Source organism: Anser anser (assembly GCF_964211835.1).
Source record: "Anser anser genome assembly, chromosome: 7".
Taxonomy (NCBI): domain Eukaryota; kingdom Metazoa; phylum Chordata; class Aves; order Anseriformes; family Anatidae; genus Anser; species Anser anser.
Genome location: NC_139727.1, coordinates 39,941,754 through 39,954,061, shown reverse-complemented (window position 1 = coordinate 39,954,061; position 12,308 = coordinate 39,941,754). Strand labels below are relative to the sequence as shown.

The 12,308-nt window shown below is 41.7% G+C and overlaps 1 long non-coding RNA gene across 1 annotated transcript; it reads left to right on the top strand.

Annotated features, from left to right (window-relative positions):
- The first annotated feature begins 53 nt into the window (after positions 1-53).
- LOC310902300 lies at positions 54-11,239 on the top strand. The gene is made up of 3 exons (XR_014586628.1): positions 54-585; positions 7,277-7,664; positions 8,857-11,239. It is a non-coding gene; the product is annotated as an uncharacterized lncRNA (long non-coding RNA).
- The last annotated feature ends 1,069 nt before the right edge of the window (positions 11,240-12,308 follow it).

Sequence of the window (12,308 nt, the reverse complement as noted above, 5' to 3'; positions counted from 1 at the left end):
ACGCTAATAGGAGAGATGGACATATCTGGTGCCCGAAAATTACTTAGTATCAGAATCTCATGAAGATTATTGCAATTTATATAAACATAAAAATTTTAATGGAAGCAGTTCTCATCGCGAAAAATAGGTTTATCAGCCAAATACACTGTCAGGGGACTGTCTGGATGAGCCATCCCTGCGATGCACAGATTGGTGTAGGCTGGGGCCAGGCGATGCTTTTTCTAAGGTCAGCTGGAGTAGAGGGACTAATTCTGACCTGTGCAACTTCTTCAGATCTAGGGGAAATGTTGTTTCCATGCTTCAAGTGCCAGCCTTGGCGTTGTGTCAGGTCTGCTCTTGGGACACTTTCCTGAGACAGCATCGAAGCTGGGCACTCAAGAACAGAATAAAGAGCTGGCGTGGGGAGCACAGGGGAAGAAAAACAGCAGTCCCAGGTGGTACCATGGCTGCTGGTGTGCTCGGGCAGCTGCTCCGAATCGGTACAGGGCGAGACGCGGTCTTGTGCTTGGTGCCGGGCTGTGCGGTGGTGCCCATGAAAGCGATGCGGGCAGAAGGGGGACGCTGGCGAGGCTGCAGATAAGAAAGGTAAGTGAAAACAGGGTGGAGGCTGCTATTGCAGAAGTACAGCTTTATTGGTGCTGGGCAGTTGAATGAAAGTTTTTGAATATTTGAATATTTGAATTTTTGAATATTTTGAATATATTGGAAATTAGCAGAACCTGAGGAGTGTAACTCTTAGCAAAACGCTGTACAGCCGGAACACCTCATAACAGAAGATTTGACTTTATGATAGTTAAAATCTCCAGGACTCAACCGCGTCCATGTAAAGACTAATTGCAACCAAAGTCTGCTTCTATCGCTTGCCGTTTCCACCCTCCTACTCTTTGCAAACCAGTTTTGCAATACCTTTTACACTGCTGTGCTGGGGAAGCAGGTGCCTGCCGCCCTTCCCTCTGAGTGCCATATGCCCATGAACGGAGCCTGGAGAACCTTAGCTTTTTATTTATTTATTTGCTTGTTTTATTTTTTCCCCTGTTTGTCAGAAACTCTTCAGAAAGAAGAGAGTAATCTGAAATTAAAGGATGACCTCAGAAGGGAGTAAAATTAGAGTAATGGGTGCCAGGGGCGTGTCTGCAGTCCGATGGAAGAATGCTGTGTCGTTATTATTTCACATCTGTTTTATATTCTGTCTGAAAACGCAGGTGCTCAGCCCCATTGAAATTATAAATTTAAATTCAGTATTAAATGTGAAAGATGGTAGAATACACGTGGGAGAAGGAAGGCGATGAGAGCCCAGTGAGGGACTATGGTCGGAGGAGCCCTTCCTCGTGCTGGCCCAGGCGCGCTGGGTGTGTGGATGCCAACAGGAACTTCTTCAACGAGCTCTCATCTAAGGCTAGGTAACAGCATCATTCACTAGCTATCTCGCTGTGAGATGAGCTACATAAATTAGCAGCTGAAATTACGTCAGATCATTCCAACTTTATCTGCACGTTATAGGCAAAGGTGGTGCAGGTTCAACCTGAAGGCAGACGCACTTTGCAGCACGTCCATCTCGCAGGAAGAAAGTAATGATGACAGTTTCAATGCTCTTTGGAAAAAAAAATGTTGAAACTACGGGGTCTAATTTCTTTTCCTTGCCTAAATAGCATGTTATATAGATTCAGCATCTTTCTACATTTATACCATATATTAAATTATTTAGTTTGCAACAAAGAGAATATGATCATGTATAAGTGTTTGAAAAATTACTTTTTACAAGTATTTGAAAAAAAAAAACAAACATCATTATTTAAGTGCTTCAAGAGCAATATAATGAAAATATCTGATACAGAAGTATTCAAAAGATTTTCTAATTTATTCAGCTGTGTTTGAACAGGACTTTAGACTTTTTAACCCTCCAGACCATGTTTTTCTGCTCTGTTTTTCTATTTCGAGTGAATAAATGCCCTCTGAAGGGAAACTAAACTCTTCTCCCATTAAAGACTTGGATTGGTAGCAGGTTGTGAAAAACTTCACTTTGTTTAGTGTTCTAAGTGAAGTAGCTGTGACACCAGAAACACAACAGTGGCACCAGGTAGTGTTAACTAATTTCTATAGCAAGAATTTTCAGTGACTTTTTTATCTTGGGAAGAAAAACTTTACATCTGTGTAAACCATTGCAGAAATCAGAAAGGAGCATTTTTATCCCAATTTTGGCTTTCCTTTCTGCTTTGAAATTTGAAAATCCCTCTTGTTTGCATTATAGTTTAGACGTATTTCATTTGTTAGTTGTAGTGATGTGGTTTCTTGCAGTATTTTGAATGAGTTTATGACAGCTTTGCACATATTGCTGCCTTTGTCTTTTGCTCATTTTTATTTGACACATTAGTTATTTTCAGGATGTAATAAAATCCGTTTTAAGTGTGAATTGCTTCTTGCAATACTAAGACATCTATTTATTTAATTATTTGATTATTATTATTTTTTTTTTTAACTGAGCAGAATTTCATAAATTTTATTCACATCTAAATTTTCAGTCTTTCAGATGTGGCCTGGCTTGCTTTACGTACCATGTGTTTCTCAGCTGATGATCCCTGTTTCAGGTTTATCCCCATTTTTGCACGCAGTTACCTGGCTCAGCCATTCCAGCTGTTCAGGGCATCACGCACTCCTTGTATTTTTCACCACATCTGCTTCAAGACCATATTTGATGTAATCACGGTCGTTTAATATGATCTGATCTTCATCATGCGTCTCATACTAATGAAGAGAATGCTCATGGTGTGATAACTGCAGGAATTACAGCGTAGTAGCACCCTGCCAGGCCCCAGTCCCCCACTGCTCCCCTCTGACCCCAGCCCCTATTCACCACCCAAAGATAAATCGCTGCTTTCTGTGCTGAGCATCACTTCTTTTTGCATCAGCCTTGAACTCAAGTGCCAAAATTTATTGAAGAGTTTCTGTTTTCCAAGAAATTTGTGGAGAAACGTGATGTTGTGGAATATGTTTTTATTCTGATAGAGATAAAATTATAAATAGAATTAGATTTCTTGTGAATAGTCGTTGGATGGAAGATTAATGATTAAGTAATTTGCTTTTACTGTCGTACATTAAAAAATACTAGAAACGAATGTAATTGTTTTTACAGTAAACATTTAATCTTTCTTTGTGAAGCAATTATTTATATTTGGTGGATGAACCGCACACTCTAAAGCATAGCGGTGTGCTGGCAGTCGCAGAAGGAGGAGCCTCCTCGTGTCCCCCACCCGTGCCCGGTGGGGCTGGCCGGGCGCTTCTGCTGCCGCTGGCAGAGCGGAGCTCAGCACGGCTCGGCTTTCCTTTATTCTTTGCCCTTATGATTTCATTAAACTGATGTCAGGAAATAACTGCAGCTTTAATTATTCTCTTCTTTTGATTAACTATCTTAAAATAAACATTATGCTACTCTTTCTGCTCCTTCCCTTTTTTTCATTACTTATCCAACTTGCTCTGTTCATTAATCTTGGGGTTTTTCCATGACACCCTAATGGCTCCTGCTGCCCAGCGATCATTATCTCAGTGCCACTTGTCACTGACTTTTCCATCCATCAGCCCCACTCATCTGTCAGAGTTGCGGGTCTGCAGCTGGGGCAGAAATCCCCCAAATCTTCCAACGCCAGCTTTGTCATTCTTGGGTGCTAACCTGGCGCTTGTTCTGCTCATCCCTTACGTTGTCACTTCACGCCCTGCCACAGAACAGCGATCAGGCCAGGTCCATGAAATTAAGGCTGGGATGTCACAGGGGTGGCAGAGAGCCTTGCAGGGCCAGGCAGCCAGCAGCACCGAGCATCCTTCGCTGAAGTGTCCACCAGGAGGTTCAATTCTGCCCTCACACTCCAGATACTCTGCTGCGGACTCTGTGCCTAGTGCCATGTCATTCATTGTGGAGGGGACGTGATGATTCTCTTTTTGGAAGCTCCGCTTTTAAGCGACTTCAGACTTCTAGTGATCAGATTTTAAGCGATCAGATTTCTAGCACTTTTGCTTATGTAGCGTTGGTCCATCCTCTGGTCACAGCTGGTTTTCCAGACTCTTCACTTCTTCACCTGTTCTGGGTAAGACTTGCTGGGCACATGTATCGTGCTATAGTCTTACAGGTCTCGTATGCCTCAGATATTGAAAGTGGTGTGAGGGCGGGCACTAGCTTCTGTGACACCAGCATAAACACATGCTAACACATATAATATTTTTTTATTTTTTCATTTTTTTTTCCCCCAGTTTCTCTGGACGCTACCGGGTCACATTCCCAAAGCTCCAAAGCTCTCCCAGCCCACGAGGACTAGCCCCCTCTTCCCAAAGTGAGAGCTGAAACCCTGAACCGGTACCACTTCCAAAAACTCTGACGCCAAACACAAGCACCACGCGTGTGAAGCTGGTGATAAACTTGCGAGCAGCCCTGGGGAGGGCAAGGCTGCGCTTCAGGCTGCCGCCCCTGCTTTCTGCCCTCTCCCCCTCTGCCCGGCGCTGGTGTGCCCTGCACGCACGCCCCACCGTGAGCTCCGCGGTTTGTTCAGGAGCCCACCCAGCCTGACAGTGAGACAGCGAGGAAACCTCATCGCCTTGCAGAGGGTTTCTAAGCTCTCTAAAGGGAAACATCGTTCTCACACCCAGAGGGAGTGTCCACAAAGTCGAGGGGTACTTTTCACAGCAGATGTCGGAGCAAATTCAATTTGCTTGCTGGCCACCTGGCCGTATTTCCTTGCAATTTGGTCACGAAATCTGTTTCCGTCTCATCTTGTCCTTCTTCACACTCCTGTTGAACACCCTATTAACAATTTGAGTAAGTCTCTTGCCCGGAATATTACTGCTACACCAGACTGTTGACTCCAATTTCATAAATGTGTAAGAAGTGAGCAAATTAAGTAGTATGAACTATGACAGTCCTCTGACACTGACAGTGTAGTGTACTGGCCCACACATGCTGTACAGCATAATGATTACATTACAATCTTGTGATATTATTCAAAATGACTTCAGATAAATGAATGATAAACTAGGGGTTATGCTTCCTTTATTACAGGGCTGATAAGGTAGCTAATCAGTGTCCAAGTATATGTCATTACATAAATTATGAACCAGAGTTTGATGTGTATTCCCAAAGAGCCGGAGCCCGAGTGTCATCTGGTATAAGTCTGCAGCCTGAAAAATGAATTCTGAAAACAACAGTCGTTTTTGTTCTAACAGTATTAATAAATTACTAATAAATAACCTTAAAAGGTTGTGAGAGACCCTTTTAATCTATTAGCAGAATTTCGTACTAACTAATCCTAGATTTCCCTTCATTTTGAAGATTAACTTTCTATTCAAGGATATGAACCCTTACGCCCCCTCTAAAGGAGTGATCTTTTGACAGCTCAGAAAAGAATAAATAAAGCATGCACATTGCTCTTTTCTTCTGAGAGCAAACGCTGCAGTCTTGGAAGCCCAGTGGTGGCACCAATGCTGCGCCTTGCTCAGGGCTGTAAACCACCGGCCAGTTTCGGAGACCCGAGCTCACCGCTGCTCCCCGCCGCTGGCTTTTTTCAGGGTGCACGGACTGGCAGCAACCTTCTCCTGCAACCTGATGCGCCCTCACATTTACACCTAAATATTCTGTAAGGGGAAATGACCCAGCAAGAACTTTGCTGAGTGCAATCTTTTACCAAAACTGCGTACTCAAACGTGAGCATACGAGCTCCCTCCCTGATGCTCGACGTGTTTCCTACTTGGAGTACGAGGTCAAGCAGGTCTGCTCCCTAGGTAGTAGAACAGAGTATTAAAATATAGACCTATGAACTTTTTGATAAAAATATGTACTTGTTTTAGAGAGCTTGATTGCAAAGTTTTCTGAAAAATGCAAAATGTTATGAATCAAGAAAAATGTATGCTTCTCCAAGAAATTTCAAAATAAGTAGAGGCATTTTTTTTCAGTGTACACTCTTTGCGCAAGGGGGAAAAAATCTCTTTTTTTTGTAGGAAAGCCACTTTCTATCACAGGCACCTTTTGAAGCTCTCTGACCGGCTCTGTTGGCGATTGTATGCTCACACACTTTGGATACTCTGAGTGTCAGGGGGACCAACATTTGGCTTTGGTTACACATCTGCAAATCCAGTACACTCAGGTCTATATGTCTGACAAGACTTCAAGGTTGAGTTCATATTAACTGAAACTGAACTGAGCACATTTGAGTGAAGATTGACTTATAGAGCACTTGGATTTACAGACACTACCAGGAATGTTTACATAGTTCTCTTGGTGTTTCAGCTGTAATCCTATTGCTATCAGAATTCAGTTTAAACCTTATTTTTCATTTAGTTGCTGAAATATAGTTGGAGAGTCACTTGTGACTTGTATAAGCAAGAGAAGGAAAAGGGGATTTTCCGTTTATTGTCACCAAAGTGTGTTTTCTCTATGTAAATTATAGCTGCCTCTGAAGTGGCTTCAGGGATGGGTGAGATGTGTGATGAAGATGAGGGGATAGCCTGGTTATATGTTTTGCTTTGATGTTTGCTTGTTAAACATGCCTGAGATGTGTTGTTAGGGTGGAGGTTGGCCGGGGTTGGCCCTTCGCCCGCTGCTGCCGGTGGCACGTGCTGCACAAGCCACCAGCACTGGGTTCAGCTCTGGGCTTTGCTTTTGCAGGGCTGATGTTCAGAAATAAAAAACATGTTTATTTGTGAATAGAGAAGATTTGGTCTGCCATCCAGGAGCATGGAGCATCACGGTGCTACTTTCATAGTTTCTCTTCACAGAAGAAGTCGCATTTAATAGTTTCAAATTATTTTTATTGATTATGGCATGAAAATGTAAGTGCAAGGAATCTCTTTCAATATGCCTCTTTTAGACTTAAAAAAAAGACATCAATTCTTCCCAGAGTGTGTCTATATATATATATAATATTATATATAAACATTATATATATATATAAATGTATAAATTATATAAATTAAAATATATATCTATATATTTATATACTTGGTGACAGCACTTGGTTGTTCTGATTTACATAAAAAATGCAAGAAGTTACATACGATTTTACAGGATATGGTACCAGATCTTGAGAGCTTGCTGTCTGATTTAAAACTAGACAAAGCAAGTGAAATGGAAGAAGACAAAGTAGACAAGATCAACAGCCATCAGATAATGCCATATGCAGTCTGAGATCTAAACTGGATGGCTCTGAATCATCTGAAATTACTGCTAAAATTTAATTCCTTAAATGTTGTACATCCTGATTGCTCCCCAACAATTAACAACTTGTCCCCTTTTTTGTAGCTCTCATAACCTTCGTGGAGACTGATGAGATCTGAATATTTTGAGTAACCATCTAAATCATGAGCGCTTACCAAAATCAAATCTCAAAGTATGTGGTGCTCTCTGATCATTAGTGAGAACTCATCAACCATAAGCGAGAAAGATGATCCTCCACCTGAGTTCATCGAAATACATCTCTTCAGATAAAAAAGAGAAGCAAGAAGCAAAAATTTACCTTAACCAACACAGAGGCAGGTTCTGAACCCACCACCAGTTCCATGGAGACACGCTGACCAGGAATGAGGGTCTCTGAGAGACCCATTCCCACATCCTCTCCTTCCCCTTGCCAGGAGTCTCTGGGACTTAGCATTCACCAAACGAAAATGTGTTTTAGGGAAAATCACAAGAGGTAAGAACATGGCTTAAGTGGGCTATCAGTGTGTGAGTCTATTGGTACGTTCGCGTGTGATGTCTTTAGAGCACGGAAACCCAATTCCTGGGCCCCTGGAACTCATCTGTGTCCTAAAGACATCACACAAAAATTGTTTTACTATTTAATCTAACCATAGACAGAACTACAGGCAGGATCTTTATCAAAGAACTTTTAAAAAAGACAATAGAAAAGAAAAACAATTGCTTTATCTTCTGCAGCAGTTTGGAAGTAGAATAAATTTTTCTTGTGTACAGTCACAAAAGCTGAACTGAATGTACATTTTTCTTGCACTCTTACACCATCCTCATCAGTTGCTTCATACTCATGTTAATAACAATTAATTATCATTTTATCCTGATATAACTACATTGACTGAAATAGAGTCACACGAGGGATTAATTTGGTCCAGTATAGTTTTCCATCATTGCATTTCTTGCCTGTTTTTTCAAAGCATTATTAGAATAAATTAATTTGAAAATTGTTAATTGTTCAATCGTTAATTGAAAAGTTAATCTTATTCTGCAGATTCTCCAAACATAACACCCCTCATTCTTCTCAGCAAATATTTACAACGCAGGACTTGGGCAGTAACTGAATATGCAGCTGTAGGATCTGCACTAAAATTGGAGGACAGTAGCAATTTTTAAAAGCAATCACAGTGTTTACAAAGTATGTTGCACACAATGGACAATATTGTAAAAGAAAAATATAATACATGTGTTCAATAAGGTGAAAACAAATATGTTTTCATTTTTTATTTTGTTGACTGGTATACAAGGTTCTAAAAAGGATTTTTTTTTTCTTTGTGGAGAACGCACTACAGATTTACAATATTATATTCCACTGTATACATTTGCTAACAAAAAATACCACTACTGTATCCACACCAGTGACAAATCTGCCAGAAAGTGACTAGTTGATATGCCTTTTTATTACTGCAGCTGCCTTGTTTTTCTAGTCAAAATAAAAGAAAATCACAGGATCCTTAAAATAATAGCTGACAGCAGGTAGTTACTGAGAAATGCATGTCCCTGGCTCTTAACTTTGTAGCATCCATCCAGATGGCAGATTAGAGGCTGGGATCTGCAGGTTGGTGACAAATACATGGGTAATAGCATTCAGCTTGCCTAACTGTAAAAGTGAATTCACTATTCCTCTTTGATTGTAGACCTGACATGTCAGATGAGAGGAGTCCCTGGAAGAAGCTGCCAAAGCAATAGCACAAATAAATGCCAGACACAAGTGCTGCTTGATGTAGGATTACAAACACTGTACCTATCATCAATTCAAATTTAGCTGATATGTAAAGGCTGTGGTGCGGTTGCCTCAGCCGAGCAGCACGTGTGCAGGAGGCTGACGGGTACCTGGGCACGGCTGCAGGAGCCGGGCAGCCCCTAATGACTTCCGCAGCAGGAGGAAGCAGCTCTTGGATTCGCACCCCACCATATGGCACACGGGGCGCTCGGCGCTCGCTGCCTGACTTGTCCCTCTGCCCTTCCCCACGCCACGTTATCCACCACTTGACTTCTGAACAGCCTTGATCTGTCTACCTGTCTCTCTTGCTTGTTACTTTGCATTTCCCTCCCCTTTTTTCTTTCTTTTCCTGGGAAGTGCAAAATCTAGCAAGGTGCAAGGTTGGTGTTAATCTCTTTGTGCTGATTTCGCATTGACAAAGTCCTCCAGCAGCTCGATTATGCCAACCAATAATTGTTTGTGCACAACAACTGAGGGTCTCTGTGTAGGTTACAGGGCAGAAATCATATGTTGTGGGAGTTTTGCATTGCCATTGCATGGAAGTGATCCTGCCAGGACCAGACATGGTGGTTCCCAGTGCTTTCCCCAGTCGTTGCTGAAGCTCAGGACCCCTGTGCTTTCATTGCTGCTGTTGGAAAGAAGATGCTGAAAACAGCAGACAAAGCTCCTACGCTCTGGGATGAGAACTTTATGAAGATATTCCAATCCCACCTCTTTTTCCTGTATCATACTACCATTTTATCGGTGTAAAAATATAGTGTTTCTTCTTCGTAATCTTACCTGTCTCATGTTCTCAATGAAGGTGAAGAGTGGCACCATTGTTGGTTTGGAAAAAAAGCAGCCGGAAAAAGCCTTTACCTTACAATAAACTACATCTCATGGTTCCATGTTCTCAGTTGCCTTCAAACTCCAGCCTGCTCTTTCTTCACTAGACATAAAGCACTATCCATTGAAGCTAGCTCTTTGTAAAGTAAAGGTTATGTAAATCTCAAGAAATCTCACTTTATATATGGATTTGTTCAACAGGTGCATGTAGGATAACATGAAAAAACACACAGCCTTTAAATAGGATAAATAAATATACACACATACAGTTTTTTGTTTCTAAAATGTCTATTTGTTACTTGTATTTTGTCTTGACTTGCAACATCCATTCTTCTTGTACAGATCCTTTTTACCACTACTTTGCTCATTTGTCACTATTTTGTTATTTACATGGAAAAGCCAAATACAAAAGAGGTACTAATAGCCTCGTGTAAAACTGCTGACTAATATTTTCCAAAAATCAAGCCCTCCAACCTGCTCATGGAGGGGATTAGCTGCTGAGATCACGTGGAGATCACGTATATCACAGAAGAAGTAATCCTTTTGCTATCTCCTTTATCTTCCCAGGGTGTAAGCATCTCAGTGCTGACGGCTTTACATCACACTGGTTTAAGGTTGAATTCTGGTTTATTTCAGGGGATTTAAAACAGTGTAAGCAGAAGCAGAATTTGGCCTACCTCTGTAATCTTTACTCAAAATTAAAGCTCAACCAGATGAGAATGAGCGCTTTTTTTGTATTAAACTCTTATCTTCCCAATCTGAAAAAGCTTTTGTAGATCAAGCCTGCCCGCAGTTTCACCCAGGTCTCTATCACATTGCTGTGTGTCACTGCAGTTAAAACCCGAGGATTAATCTATTTAGATCAACAAATTGAAAATAATACAAAGATGTCAAAATCTGAAATCTTTTAAGAGAATACAGGCAGTGAGTAATGAGATTGTGTATCGGTTTCTCCTATTGATCAGGTTTTAATATTTCACTTAATTCGCCCAAATATGCAAAACCTGAATGCTCTCTCTTCTCAAGAAGCCGCAAGTCGGCAGCACTGGTCTTGCAGCACTTACCCAGCTCCCCTTAGTACCCACAAAAAGTTTCTTCACTGGAGATCTGCTTTTGGTGTACCTGATTTATTGCCCACAACTCTCGGTGTTATTGCATCATTTTTTTTCCTAAATGATACTGATGCTTGAATAATTTTTTTTACCAGCTAGTCATCTGATGATTGGCTTACATAATCATATTTATATTAAGTAGATAGGAACAATTAACTTTGTTTTAAGTGTAGTTATTTGAAATACAGTAGTGGCAATATCTGCCAGAAGCAAATAAACATATTAGCAGGAAATGCTTAAATGATCTGGATAACCCTATGAGCCGGCATAGCAGGTGGTAATATCCTGTTTTTAAATTACATTTCAGCAAGTGAACATAATAAATCCTCTTGTGTTATATATTTCGCTGGTAGCAACTTATACTCACATTATTCTATTTGACCTCATTACTGCTAATCATTATCACATTTTTAATAGCTGCCACAGTGAGTGAAACAGTTAATACAGTATTTCTTGCCGAAAGAGAGCCTGTCAGGTTATTGATGACAAATTAAAATTAATAAAGAAGATCTGTGTTGAATTTGAGGGAATGGAATAACTGCGAGCATCCAGATGATTGGAAAGGCCTCTGGGGTACTCTGTGAAGAGTAATGTTTTTGGTGTACGTGTATTGTCTTGAAAGGAACGCTAAAACTGCCAAATCTCTGCTTTTGCCTGGAAGACTTCCTGAAATAGGAGCTGTATTCTTTTGGCCCTCATCACATGTAATTTATCCCTGGGAGAGTTATTTCCCGCTCTGTACACCTCCGCTCGGTGCTGTAATAACAGCCAGTTGCTGGGGCTGCGTGGTTTTATTTACCTCGCTGAGCATCTTTACAAGAACAATCACCAGCACACGCTGCACAGGTCCGGCTGAGGCAGTAAATAAGTACAGGTCCAACACGGAAATCCTGCCCTGGCTCTTTTCTGAAATTTTAGCCTATTGCGATTTATTTAAAACTTTCTGCGGCTGGGTCACCTGCCTCGCGGCGGGTACCGCTGCGCAGCATCCAGGCGGCCCCTCTCTCTGCAGAGCAGAGGGGGTGTCGGGCACTGACTACCTCACTTTATGAAAAATTAATGCATTTACATATCCCCCGATCGCTGGAGCAGCGGTGTTTATTAGAGGTGAGCGCTCTGCAGGGACGGGGCGAGAGCCGCGGCCCGCCGGGGACGGCAGTTCAAGGCCATCCCGAGGTCCTGAATTAATTGAACGCCGCGGCGTGAGCTCAGTCCTGAGCAGACAGTGGTCCACGCCGCAGAATCACCAGACATAATTTTGACTGTGCCCAGGAGGCATACCAGGGAGACTGAATTATCTCTTACCAAAAGAGAAAGTAGTCCTTTGAGGTCAATGGTGGAGGTCGTCGGTGGGTCAGCGCGGAGAAACGCCAACGCGGGATCTGCCCTAAAAAGAAAAAAATAATGGCCCAATTACCGCGCGTAAGCA